At 45.8% G+C, this 13409-nt stretch overlaps 1 protein-coding gene and 1 pseudogene across 4 annotated transcripts in view; one reads left to right on the forward strand and one right to left on the reverse strand.

The window, feature by feature from the left end:
- Positions 1 to 13409, forward strand: part of ST6GALNAC3 (ST6 N-acetylgalactosaminide alpha-2,6-sialyltransferase 3) — a 565989-nt gene that overhangs the window by 72770 nt on the left and 479810 nt on the right. The window lies entirely within an intron of this gene.
- Positions 8897 to 10903, reverse strand: LOC112392726 (protein arginine N-methyltransferase 5-like; annotated as a pseudogene).

Raw genomic sequence — 13409 nt, forward strand, 5'->3', positions numbered from 1 at the left:
TTTTCTAATACAGCTTTTCCATTTATTCATGTATCACCAGCCATGACTTGTTCTGTTCCAAGGTGGGGATTGACCAAATGAATAAAAATATATGTTTATTTGGGATGTAGGATAGCAAAGGCTTGGGAAGCAGGCAGACTTTCTTCCTCAGATTCCCGTGTACTAGTTGTGTAACCGTAGTTATTTTCCTTTCCTAAGCCTCAGTTTCTTCATCTGTGAAACGGGGAGAGCGTGACTGCCTCATAGTGTTGTGGCAAGAACCAGATAAGAGAATTCATGTGTAATTTGGAGCAGAGTGTGTAGTGCCTGGTGCTCACTCTCTAAATGGCCAGGACAGTGTGGACGATGCTCTCAGCCTTTCTGGCATCTGGGGTCCTAGGGCCTGAATCTTTTTCATCCTTCTGTGCCTGACACATAATAATCAAGTCATTTTTGTTTCAAAGGCAAAAATGCAGGATTTTGCCTTCCAAAGCCATTCAACTAAGTAAAGCAAGGAGCAGGACATGGTTGGTCTCAGTCTGCCATGTCCAGGCATTTAAAAGAAGAGGCTTGTACGAGAAGTGCAGTGGAAAGGTGTCTATTTCCTGGGAGTCTGGCATTCCCTATTAGTCTATAAGCAGACCTTTAAGCAAAGGAGGGCCTTTATGAGTTGTTTAGTCCGTTGGGTGACATTTCTTGGATGATGTGGTGAGATTCTTAAGTAAGAATCTCATTTCATTCACTTTTAAATGAATGGAACAAACCCAACATTGGGTTCCAGTAAAGTAAGCCCCGTTTGTGTCTCAGGCTGCACAAAGTGGACTGCAGCAGTGCTCTCCAAGCATCTGCGTCTCACTTGTGCCCTTGAGATGAATGCTTGACGTCCCTCCCTAGAGCATGGAGATGACCTGAGTTTGTACTCTGGCAGTGGTGCTAGATCTGCTCGGAAGAATGCAGATTTCTTCACATTTCCACACACGGTCCTGTCATTTCTGGATTGTACTTCCTCCTGTGTAGAATGAGGAGATTGGCTAGATTATCTCTAAGATATTCTAGCACTGAAGATCACATTTTCAGTCCCAATTTAAGAGCTTCTTTATATTTCCTGAAGGGAAACTTCTTTATGTTTCCTGAAGGGATCTTCACCAATCACCGCCTGGGGGACTGGCTTTTATGTTGAGTGCTTTGGTGTGAAAGGCACACATCTTTCAAGTTGACCTCAGCTTTCCTCTTTTACGTTTTCTCTTTTGTTCCTGCTTCCTCTCTTCTTTAAAGACGTCAAGTAAAGCCAACAGTGATGAATCAGGTTTACTTTTCTTTTGGTGACGGTGAAATCGGTGAGTGGAGAGGTTTCGTCCTGTCTCAGTCTAGGTAGACTCCATTGCCTTCTTATTGCCTTTTTTCCCTTTGCTCGTTCACATCTGCCTTACTGAAATTTCCTTGGAGCTTTAGCATGTTCTCTCTTCGTCATGTCTTTCCCTTTGTGATCTAAGATTTTCTGTGGAGAGTGCCAGTTTTCTGCAACCAGCCACGGAAATCAGCGCTGCTTAAACTCACAAGGCCCAGCAGATCCCCTGTGAGTGTGGCTTGCACAGGGGTGGGGCGATGGTGGGACACTGTGAAACACCTCCAGATGCATGAGTACGGAGCTGGGTAAACAGTGTACACTCACTGCTTGTTTCATCTGGGTGATGACAGCACCTCAGACTGGGTGCAAAGATTTCTCCAGTGCTGGTCAAGCGGTGGCCTGAACATACAGCAGGCTGGGAACCAGAGGTGACTATCTCAGCAGATCTTGGCTGCGGCTGGGCCTGTTCCTGCCAAGCCAGGGGTTGTCTTGGTCTCAGTGGAGCCGGGACTTCTGTAGCATTGTTACACTCTGGGCTGTAATCCTGACATTTCAACCTCTTGGACACTGAAGAGTGGTTGGGCCTCGAATCTTCAGCCACGACTCCCACTCAGCCTGCTTTGTGACCTGACATTTCTGGCATTTAGGCCTCTTTCTAGGTGTGTATTAACACACTGGGGGTCCCTATCAGAGAGGGAACAGGGAGCCCAGGAAGTGGGATAGTGGCCCTGTGTTGATGTCTTTAGACCATTGCCCTGTGTCTTTGTTGGGGATTCCTTGGTGAGGACTCTGCTAGGGTGTCAGGGGGAGCCATCAGAGCCCCCCTTGTTAGAGGGGAGATACACAGCTAAGCCGTGTCACTTTCGAAACTCTGCATTCCTGTCAGCTCTGGAGAAAAGTACCTCCTTCTCTCATCACAAGGAAAGAGTAACTGTTTAAGGACAGGCCGTTTGCAAAGACCGAGACCCTGATAGAAAGGCACATAACCCCCTGCTCTAGTTTGGGTTTCCACAGAAGCTGAACATGAGACTGGAATTCCAGAGTGCATTAGTTATATGGGAGAGGATCCCGAAAACAGGAGGAAGGAAGTCAGCAAAGGACGTGTTATCAAGCAAGCTGTCCCTGTGGACAACTGGCACCTGCTCCCACCGGGAAAGTCTGGGATACAGTGTCGCACAGGTGCCTCCGGGTTACCCCACCTGAGATGTGAAGGATCCGCTGGCCAGACAGTCTCGGGCAAAGAGATGCAAGGGGTGAAGTAATAAAGGCCACGGGGATGTGGTGTAGCACCGGCAGCTTTGCTACAGCTGTTATCCCAGATTCACCTTCCAAAGGAGCTTGTCATTTTCTTTACAGAGAATGAACCCAAAACTCAGAAAAGCAGCTGAGCCTCAAGGTCACAGAGCCAGTTCTTGAGATTCAAGGTCACAAGGATCCAGGTTTCCTGACTCCGGTTCTAGTACTCTTTCCACTTGGCTACTCAAGGCAGAAATCTAAATTTGTAATGATTTATGAGGCGTATGGTATCAGATTAATGGAACAATATTCCCTTTCTGTCGTGGATTTGTTGGTCTTTTTCTAAGTGAAAAATTGTCAAAGGCTTTCAATCCTGAGAGCCAGAGAAAGAGCAAAAAATGGCTGAAAGTGTAAATAGAGTCTCCCAGGAAGATCATATTTTTGAAGGTATTCATTATTCATGTCTTTTTGTCATTGTCATGTCTTAAGTGTTTACTTGGGCTTCTAGCTTTTTGCTTTTCCAAGGACAAGGCTGATCCATTCTAGAAGAGCCTGACAGCCATCACCTTAACAATGGCTTATTAATATCTAGGTTATTTAAGATGCAGAGGAAACATTTATCACAGAAGAGCAGCTTCTCAACATGTCCCGATGACGCATGTGCCTTGTGCATATCATGCATTTGTGGAGCTCCTCTGGATGAAAGGGTCAGGATTGCTTATAAAGCATTGTGTTAGGTGAGAGTCGGCTTGCTCTTCGATTCTGAAATGCCCACAAGCCTTTGGTAATGCTGAGAGTGAAGCACCTGTGTGATTCCCAAGGCTGAGCCAGAGGCTTTAAGCAGCCTGCACCATAACCAGCTTACACCAAGGGGAACACATGCTAAGGATGCTGACCGTGGCTGCCGGCAGAAACAAAGCCCCTAGCAGACCGGAAGTGCTTACATTGGAAATAAAATGCCTGGGTGTGACTCTGAACTCATGGGACTAGCTAGAAACATGACAGGTTATTCTGAGGTTTAGGCTAATCATGGGATTAGCCAAAGACCACGTAAAAGTGGAGAAAAGGCTTGGAGATTCCATCTATATTTTCTCTAATTCTTGGATGCATTTTGGTTGCTGAGTTATGTCTCCATTTTCTTATTTATCTGAGGCCAAAAGTTTAAGTCCTACTATGTGATCATGTATAAACTTTTGGAAAAGGGAGCTTCATATTGGAAAAGCTTGTCCAAGTCTTTCTTTAGAATTCCCAGAAGGGAATTGCTAGGTCTTAAGGTCAGCACATTTTTTTAAGGCATTGGATGCATCTGGTCTCCAGAAACAGGGAAACCGTTTTTATACACCCTTTTCTAGTAGTTTCTGGTATCTCTTCCCTTAGATCTTCTTCAGTTACGGATGTGTCATTCCTTTTTACTTTGCCAGCCTGATAAGTAGAAAATGATACAACGTCATTGCTTTAATTTGCATTCCTTTGAATATTATTGTGATATTTTTTCTTGTGGCTATTGCCTATTCGCATGTCATATGAAGTTGCCTGTTCTTGAAGGACACTGATAATGCTCTCCTCCCCTGCCCTACCCTTTTCTGCTGCCGGAATAACTTTAACTAAGCCAGGTGTTCCATTGCCTCTTCCCTTGGGTCCCTATATAGCTATGGGCTGGCTAGAGAGTAACTGTGAGCCCCTGGGGAGATGGAACACCCACTAGAACTGCTCCCAGCTCAGGGCATCATCTGCCTGTGTGTGCAAATTAGACGAACTGGTAACTTCTGGTTAACAAACCTGTTTGGCAGAAGGGATTTCAATTGAGGATAATCCTCATTCACTTCAATAAAGCAGGGAATGAGTCCGGGCAAGGGGGTCCACTTTTTGCTCTCTAAAGTCAGACCTTTCTGTGTTTTGTTGTTGGTATAGCTTGCTCTGTGTTGCCAACTTTTGAACTCAAAATGTGTTTTGTTTAAAAAAAAACACATGGGCTTCCCTGGTGGCGCAGTGGTTGAGAGTCTACCTGCCGATGCAGGGGACGCGGGTTCGTGCCCCGGTCCGGGAAGATCCCACATGCCGCGGAGCGGCTGGGCCCATGAGCCATGGCCGCTGAGCTTGCGCGTCCGGAGCCTGTGCTCCGCAACGGGAGAGGCCACAACAGTGAGAGGCCCGCGTACCGCAAAGAAAACAAAAACAACATGACTTTCTTTGAGTGACTTACTTTTGCCTTCGAAGGAAGTGACTGGACGGGGACAACCATATTCTATATCAGGCCATCGACTCTGAGCCCCTTCATTTCTCATTTTCCTCTGTCTGGGGTGGTGCTCTGGGTTGCTGTTTTTGAGAGAAAGGTCTGTTAAAATCAAGAAATATTCACCCTTTTGGTATTTGCCCAGAGTTGGGCCCCTTGGTAATGGGCAACTTTCCCCATTTGGGTGTGTTCTTTAGCACCTTTCCTTCTGGAAAGGACCCTCCATACTGTTCTCCATAGTGGCTGTTCCAATTTATATTCCTACCAGCAGTGCAAGAGGGTTCCCTTTTCTCCACACCCTCTCCAGCATTTATTTTTTCTAGATATTTTGATGATGGCCATTCTGACTGGTGTGAGATATCTCATCGGTCTGTAATAGTGGTGAGGAGATATCAGCTGTCTGTGGTTGGAGTGGACTTTTCAGTGTCGAAGATGAGCTATAGGCCAGGTAGATGCTAATCAGGAGAGAAGTAAAGCTGAACCTGGCCCAGTCCACCTGAAATTGAGTATATTTATTTTCCCCACGAATTTTCTTGTATATGGGGTGTGGCCTATTCTCTTGGAACATCATCAGGATAATGAAAAGAAGAAAACAGAGAGCAGGAACCAACAGCATGAACGCAACCTGCAACGGTCAGGTTAGCGAGGTGTCGGGCACAAGGTTTATACCCTGCATGCAGGACCCTTTCTTTCCCACTAGAGGGCACTCTTGTCACTCTTAAAGCGATAGTACCTGGGAAAAACTGGTTGCTTCTCAGTTGAAGTCCCCAGAAGCACACAGCATTTAAGATGCTACTTTGTGTCTCAGCTTCCATTCTCAAGGTGTGTTATGAACATAACACTCTCCAGCCCAGACAGGAATGGGAAGATTAGTGTCTGGAAACTTCTGTTGTAAGTTAAGCATAGTCAGTCCCTGCTTATTTGTGTTTCATTAATGAGATGTGATTGTAGCCCTGGGGCTTTTTTACACTTGCAGAAGCAATGTCTACTTTTGAAGTGCTGTACATCCAGTCTGCTCTTCTCCTTTGCCCACATACTTGGTGTAAATGTGGCTGCAGCAGGTTTATATGAAGGTCGGTGGAAGATGAGGACTTGATCCTCTGTGTTGATCCTGTTTATTTTGGGAGAGCTGCAGAGTACCCATGGTTGGTGTGGGTCAGCCTGACAGGAGATTTTCCATTTAGAGAGGATTTAAAATTTCAAGGAAGGGAAATGAAAGCCATATTTTACTCACTCAACACATCAGGGAGTGCTACCATTTAAAAAAGCCGCCATTCTGACTTCTGGGGTTTCCGGGTCATCTGGCAGCTGCTGTATGGGATCAGTTCCTTGACCCTTGGTCAGAAGTTCCTCCAGATTACAAGGCATCTCTTTATGGACATCTTTGCATTTACACCAGTCTTTTCTTAAAAAATTTGTCAGCCTTGGAGGATGTGCGAGATGACTTGCCCTTTCCTTGTAAGAATGAGGAGTGACTCCCCCCTAGAAAGTCACCAGCGTTAATCAGCAGAGCTGCTGGCAGTGCTATTCCTGTTGGGGGTATAGGTTTTGGGAGTGGTCGTTGCTTGGCGACCAGCACAGTGACAGCTTGCTTTCTGGCTCCTTGAAACTAAATTTCCACAGGAAGAGCATAAAGGACTCACATAGCAAATATTCCCCACTCCCACCCCCGATCCATGACTACTACTACCAGCATCATTACTAGCTAATAATTATATAGCATTACTATACTCCAGACATGGTTTATTTTTGTTTATTTTAATAAGCTTTATGTTTTAGGACAGGCTTAGATTTACAGAAAAACTGTGAAGACAGTACAGAGAGTTCTCATATGCCCTATACCCAGTTTCCCTTATTATTAACAAATTAGTATGGCACAATTAGTAGACCAATGTTGGTGGTACATTATTATTAACTAAAGCCCAGACTTTATTCGGGTTTCTTTAGTTTTGACCCACTGTACTTTTTCTGTTCCAGGGTTCCATTTAGGATACCACATCATATTAATCGCCATGTCTCCTTAAGAGCCTCTTGGCTATGGCAGCTTCTAAGACTTTCCTTGCTTTTGATGACCTTGACAGTTTTGAAGAGCGCTGGTCGGGTATTTTGTAGAATGTCCCTCTGTTGGAATTTGTCTGAGGTCTTCTCATGGTTAGAGTGGGGTTACAGATTTTTTTTTTTTTTTTTTTGCGGTACGCGGGCCTCTCACTGTCGTGGCCTCTCCCGTTGCGGAGCACAGGCTCCGGACGCGCAGGCTCAGCGGCCATGGCTCACGGGCCCAGCCGCTCCGCGGCATGTGGGATCTTCCCGGACCGGGGCACGAACCCGTGTCCCCTGCATCGGCAGGCGGACTCTCAACCACTGCGCCACCAGGGAAGCCCTGGGTTACAGATTTTGAGAGGAAGACCTCAGAGATAAAATGCCATTCCCATCACATCCTATCAAGGGCACATACTGTCCACATGACTTGTCATGGTTGATGTTGACCTTTGTCACCTAGCTGCAGTAGTGTTTAGCAGGTGTTTTTCCTGTGAAGTTACTACCCCCGTATCCAGACTGTGTTCTTGGAAAAAAGTCACCGTGTGGAGCCCACACTTAGGAGTGGGGAGTTATGCTTCACCTTCTTGAGGGCAGAGTAGCTACACAAATTCTTTGCAGTTCTCCTGCCCAGGCAATTGATCTCTTCTCATCCATGTATTTATTTATTCAGTTGTTTATTTGCATCAGTATGGATATTCATGGAGATTTATTTTATACTTCGGGTTATCATAAAATATTACTTTACTTTGTTGCTCGGATCGTTCCAGCTTTGGCCACTGGGAGCTCTTTCCATTGCTCTGTGTCCTCTGACCTACTTCTGTCATTGTGAGATGGTGGTTGTTCTTTTGAGTACTTTCTTATTTTCTGACACAAGATACTCCAGGCTCATCTTAACATCTCCTGCCCTAGGTCTAGAATCAGTCGTTTCTCCGAGGGTGGTATTAAAACCAAGATCTGGGCACTAAGTGTTCTTGTTGCTACAGGGTTGCTGTTGCTTAGAGGCCCTCTCAGTGGACAGAACAGGGAAATGTATGTGTATGTACTAATTTATAAATTGATCTGTGTGTAACCATCTGTATCTGTATTAAGCTAAACATGAGCATACTGACGTCTCCAATTCTAATCCATTACCACGTGGACCATTCTGGCCTCCTCCCCTTGGGGGTCTGTGATCTCCTAAGCCAACAGTATGGTAAACTTGGCTCCCACCATCCGCCATGTATTTACTTAATTGTTCAGTTCCAGTATGCATGTATAGCAGTGTCAGAATGGTTGACAGGACCCCATGGAAAATAACTTTACCCACTAGGGCACAGTACTGCTTACGTACAGTTTCCTGTGCCATAGTTTTACAGACTTCTCATTTCCAAAGTTGCTTAGGGAGCACCTTTTTTTTTTTTTTCCCCTCCACTCCTTTCAGTGAGGTTGTTTCATACATTTGTAATACAGTTAGATTGTTTGGTCACATTCTGCATTTCATCTTGGGATTCCCCTAACCTTTTACATGATTTAAAAAACAATTACATATATTAAAGTTCACTCTTTGTGGGTTTTGAGAGATGCAGGTATCGCCATTACAGTGTCATAGAGGAGAGCTTCATCACGCTATGAATTCTCTGTGCTCCACCAATTCACCTATTTAACCCTTCCCCAGTCCACTGATTTCGTTTTTTTTGGAGCAGGAAAGGCCATAACCTCACTTTATTTGTATTTCCTCCTTACCCGAAATCATCAAAATAGGAACAGAGATGGGCAGGGAAAAGGGCTGAAAATTTGTTCAATCCACATGTTCTCAGGGCTATCCCAGAGAGCACTTGAGGCTGAGTGCCTGTTGGAGTAGCCGCAGATCCAACACGAATTCCTTATGCCTTGGCCTGAAGTCTTCACAGATTGGTGGCGTGAGCCCTGCAATTCTCATCCTTTGCCCATCTTGATGTAAGGCAGGAAAGTGGACTGAAATGCTCCTTTCTGATGGGCAAGGCCAATCAGAACCCATGGTGTACTTACTGCACCTTCGCACTTACTGCACAGGCGCAGAACCTGAAGCTGCTTCCAAGGCTCTAGACACTGGCAGGCAGGGCTAGAGGCCAATGGTGTGTGTAAGAGTGGCCTGGCGGGTTCTGAGTAGCAGGACAGACTGGTGCTGTCACAGCCCACTCATACCACACCATCTTGGAACTGCTGCATCGCCGGAAACGCACACAGGTGGTCTGGCCTTCACGCACAGTAATGGGCTGCTTAATGGGGAAGAGGGTGGGAAACCATGAAAACATCTCAGGAGAGTGAGTGTCTGGACAGATACTCAGCGTGATGTCCTGATAAAGCACAGTCTCAAAGTAGCCTGCAAACCCGTGCAGCAGTGTGTTCACCTCCACGGGAGACTCCAAGGTGCAGCAGCGGTTGTTGTCAGTCATAGGATCTCTGCTGGGATGGCTGAAGGTAAAACAGGGCTGGGGTGCAGACGGCTGGTGGGAATTGTGCAGCCACAGCACATAAAGCATCTCAAACTGGGCTTCAGGGTGGCGGTCCTTTTCCCGACAGGCTCGGGCCTCATTGTACAGCGTGGAGGAGAAGATGGGAGCTAGAAAGGAGGTATACTCCCCAGGAATGCTCGCGCCATCATCCGGTGACAGCTCATTATCCGCTTAGGACCCCAGAAGCTCACTGACAATGATATCCGCTTTCTCTGGAGCCACCCGTTGCCGCATGTCCGATGAGACTGCTGTCACCTGGCTTCCCCATTCTTCAAGCTGCCAGTTCTCCAGCATCACCACAGCATTTGGGTTCTTCTCCACAGCGTACAGCTTTATCCACCAGTCTGCCTGCTTGGCTGCCCGCGGGGAAGTGTTCAGCAGGGGCCCCCGGCCTGTTCCCAGCACCATCGGCACTTGTGCATTGGTGTCCTTCCCTTCCTCTGGCACTCGGTCTAACAGACGTTTATAGGTGGCCTGCTGGTATCGAGAGTATTTGATAGGGTCCTTTTCAAACACTTCGTATGTCTGAGATTCCAGATTATCCATCAGTGGCTGGAGTGGGGACTGCAGGTAGTCTTCACAGCCCTTGGCAAAGAGTTCCTAGGCATTGGGTGGAGGTCGATTCTGGCTCACGTTTTCCCAGTACTGGAGGCAGGAGCAGAACGCTTTCTCTGAGTGGTGGTTGGTGCCTGTGATGATGAATTGCACATCCAACTTGAGGAGTTGGAAGATCAGCCTCTGGTGCATCTTAGAAAGAACAGGAAATCCCTTCTTATTGGTCAGGAAAATGCTGGTGGGGAGAATGGTTGCTTTGATGGGCTTCCCCAAGCCAACGATCAATGACATGATTAGATGGGAGGTCAGCACCAATCTCGAGAGCCACCGCAATCCTCTTGCTATAATCACACAAGGTCCGGAAGTTGTGCCATCACATCCGTGTCTTCTCCTCTCCACCGTACTCCTCTGTGTGTGAAGTTGGCACATCTCTCAGGTCCTCTGGTGCCACCAGTGGCACCCACATCCAGAACATGGAGGAGTGGTGGCCAGTGGGATGTGGTTGGTCAAAACTCTCGCCAAGTTTGTGTTATCGTCCTGATTTAGGGGAAGCAGGAAAGCTGGAAGACCCAAATATGCCCCAAAATTCAGGTCCTGTAACGTAGCTGCCTCGGAGTTCCCGTGGATCTTCTCCACTTCTGAGTCTGGACGAATCCGTGGAGAAAGCTTTCCCACAATTAGTGTATTCCAGTCCCTTCCTGACAGCAGTAGGTCTGATCGTGTCTGAGGGCCTGGCCGATTCTTAGCAGGTTCCTGAGTGAACTCCCTCTTGAAACGTGGGTGGAACACAGGCATGCCGAGGAAATCAAACCCCTGCTTGGCCACAGCCCCCAGGGTGTCAGCCATTTCGGGGATGCAATTCAGGTCCCTCCTGCTGGACACGCGACTTCCACTGGCACCGCCGACCACCATCGCCTCCAGCTTTTCCCTCGCGCTGTCCACGCCGAGATTCCCTGACCCCACTGATTTTTTTAACTGTCTCTGTGGTTTTGCTTTTTCCAGAACATCGTATCGTATAATTGTAATAATACAGAACATAGCCTTTTCAGATGGGCTTCTTTCACTTAGCAAAATGTATTTAAGATTTATTCATGTCTTTTCATGGCTTGGTAGCTCATTTCTTTTTGTAATATTTCATTGTGTAGATATACTCCAATTTGTTTATCCAGTCACCTATTTAAGGACATCTTGGTTGCTTCCAAGTTTTGGTGGCTATGAATAAAGCTGCTATAACATTTGCTTGCAGGGTTTCGTGTGGACATAGTTCTGAAGTCAGTTGGTTAAGTACCAAGGAGTGTGATTGCTGGATTATATGCTAAGACTATATTTAGCTTTGTAAGAAATCGTCAAACTGTCTTCCAAATTGGTTGTGCCATTTTGTATTCGTGCCAGTGAAGGATGAGTGTTCCTGTTGCTCTTTTTCCTTGCCAGCTATTGGCATTGTTAATTTTCTTTTTTGTATTTTAGCCATTCTAATAGGTATGGCTATAAGGCATGCTGTGGTATCTTGTTGCTTTATTTTGTAATTCCCTAATAATGATGTAAAACATTTTTTTCATATGCTTATTTGTCATCTATATACCTTCTTTGGTGAAATCTCTGCTCAGATCTTTTGTCCATTTTTATTGGGCTTTCTTACTGTTGAGTTTCACGAGTTTTTTGGATACAAGTCCTTTGTCAGATATGTGTTTGCAAATATCTGCAAATTTCTGTGGCTTCTCTTTCCATTCTTTTAACAGTCTTTTGCAGAGCAGAAGTTTTTAATGTTAATAATGTCCAATTTAGATCATGCTTTTGGTGATGCTTCTAAAAACTCATCTCCAAACTCAAGGTAGCCTGGATTTTTTCCTTTGTTCTTTTCTAAAAATTTTATAGTTTTGCATTTACATTTAGGTCTGTGATCCAGTTTGAGTTAATTTTTATGAGAGATGTAAGCCCTGTGTTTAGTTAGTTTTTTTTTTTTTTTGCACTTGGATATTCAGTTGTTCCAGCACTGTTACTTAAAAAGACTATCCTTTCTCCATTGAAATATTTTTGCTCCTTTGTCAAAGGTCACTGGACTATTTGTGTGGATCTGCTTCTGGGCTCTCTATTCTGTTCCATTGATGTATGTGTCTGTTCTTTCACCAATACTGTGCTGTTTGGATTACTGTAGCTTTACTGTAAGTTTTGAAATCATTTGGTGTGATTCCTCTAATTTTTTGTTCTTCAGTACCGTGTTTGCTGTTCTAGGTCTTTCGGTCCAGGCATGGTTTTAAGTCCTTTACATATATTAACTCACTTAGTCCTCACAGTAACTCACTAAGAGGCCCAAAGAAGTTAAGTGGCCTGTTCAAAGTCACATAGCAAATAAGTGGGGGAGGCAGGACCCAAGCCTCGGCAGTGTGGCTGCAGTCGCTGGCTCACATCCACCCACCAGGTGACCTCTGACGGTAATAAAGAAGGGATCCTTGTTTATTTTTGACACCTTAATGAGAATACTTAGAGGCGATTTCCTGGACCCATTGTCTTGGGAAACAGGCAGCGTAGTGGGGAGTCTCAGAGTTCTTGCTTTAATTTCAGAGACTTAGGTTGACACCTTGGTAGGGTTCCCAGCTCAGCCACTTGCCACCTTCATGATCTTGGGCATACTCCTAAACATCACCATTTCCTCATCCATAAACTGTGGCTACCGTTTCTACCCATTTGTTAAGGAGAATAAGCAAGCAACACAGGCGTGTGTAGTTTCTATTATAAAACACTGGGTAAATACCAAGAGCTATCATTAGATAATAGTGAAAGCTACTAATTACCAGGTACTTACTCACTGACAGGCACTGCTCTAAGTGCTTTTGTACATTATCTTTTTTAATCCTTATAAGCAATACGATAGCTACTGTTATCCCTACACTAACTAAGGTACGTGTAAGCAAGAGAGAGGCTGATTCTTCCTGGCTTTTTTTTTTTTTTAATATACATTTTTAATCCAAATCTTGTGGTGTACTTTTTTTAAAAACTACATTTATTTTTATTTATTTATTATTTTTGGCTGCGTTGGGTCCTCGTTGCTGCGCGCGCGCTTTCTCTAGTTGCGGCGAGCCGGGGCTACTCTTCGTTGCGGTGTGTGGGCTTCTCTTGTTGCCGAGCACAGGCTCTAGAGCACGCGGGCTTCAGTAGATGCAGCGCGTGGGTTCAGTAGTTGTGGCTCGCAGGCTCTAGGCACACGGGCTCAGTAGTTCTGGCACACGGGCTTAGTTGCTCCGCGGCATGTGGGATCCTCCCGGACCAGGGCTTGAACCCGTGCCCCCTGCATTGGCAAGCGGATTCTTAACCACTGCGCCACCAGGGAAGCCCCCTGGCTTAAGTTTTAAAAAATAAAAAAAAGAAGGATAAGAAGGAGGGGGAGAGGATTAGAGGGGGAGCAGGGGGAGGAGGGGAAGGGGAAGAAGAAGAAGAAAATAAAAATCTTAAAAGATACTGGAGTTACTCAAAGAATGAATCAGTCCCTAAGCATCTAGCCCAGGCTGGGTAGGGACCAGGGGCAACCCCAGAAACTGCAGCAGCA

Source organism: Neophocaena asiaeorientalis, unplaced genomic scaffold (genome assembly GCF_003031525.2).
Source record: "Neophocaena asiaeorientalis asiaeorientalis breed wild unplaced genomic scaffold, Neophocaena_asiaeorientalis_V1.1 scaffold15, whole genome shotgun sequence".
NCBI classification, from domain to species: domain Eukaryota; kingdom Metazoa; phylum Chordata; class Mammalia; order Artiodactyla; family Phocoenidae; genus Neophocaena; species Neophocaena asiaeorientalis.